This window comes from Capsella rubella, unplaced genomic scaffold (assembly GCF_000375325.1).
Source record: "Capsella rubella cultivar Monte Gargano unplaced genomic scaffold, Caprub1_0 scaffold_12, whole genome shotgun sequence".
In the NCBI taxonomy this organism is placed as follows: domain Eukaryota; kingdom Viridiplantae; phylum Streptophyta; class Magnoliopsida; order Brassicales; family Brassicaceae; genus Capsella; species Capsella rubella.
The window spans coordinates 205,306-205,885 of record NW_006238912.1 but is presented as its reverse complement, the minus strand read 5'-3'; the positions used below and the strand labels follow the sequence as shown (position 1 = coordinate 205,885).

The window sequence follows — 580 nt, the reverse complement described above, 5'->3', positions numbered from 1 at the left end:
CTATCTCGAAGGGAGATAGTTTTGTAGCCAAGTGAACGGCACGATTATAAGCAAACTCAATAAAAGGAATGCAATCAAGCCATGTAGCCATATTCCTACCAAGAGTGGCTCTAATTAAAGTTGAGAGAGTTCGGTTTACCACTTCGGTTTGTCCATCCGTTTGAGGATGACAAGTTGTAGAGAATAAAAGCTTGGTACCTAACTTTCTCCAAAGTGTCTTCCAAAAGTGACTCAAGAACTTGGTGTCACGATCAGAGACGATGGTCCTCGGGATACCATGGAGGCGCACCACATCCTTGAAGAACAAATCCGCGGTTTGAGTAGCGTCATTGGTCTTGTCACATGGGATGAAGTGTGCCATCTTGGAGAACCGGTCCACGACGACAAAGATTGAATCCTTGTGTCTAATCTTAGGCAATCCTAAGACAAAGTCCATAGAAATATCTACCCAAGGGGCGTTAGGAATAGGTAATGGTAAATATAGACCATGAGGATGTAACCTGGATTTTGCCTTGTGGCAAATAATGCATCGAGAACAAAATCTCTCCACGTCCTTCTTAAGATGGGGCCAAAAGAAATG

General features: G+C 43.4%; 1 long non-coding RNA gene across 3 annotated transcripts in view; it reads right to left on the bottom strand.

Annotated features, from left to right (window-relative positions):
* The window catches only part of LOC111829465, a 15,185-nt gene that overhangs the window by 2,523 nt on the left and 12,082 nt on the right, over positions 1-580 (bottom strand). The gene's annotated exons all lie outside the window — the stretch shown is intronic.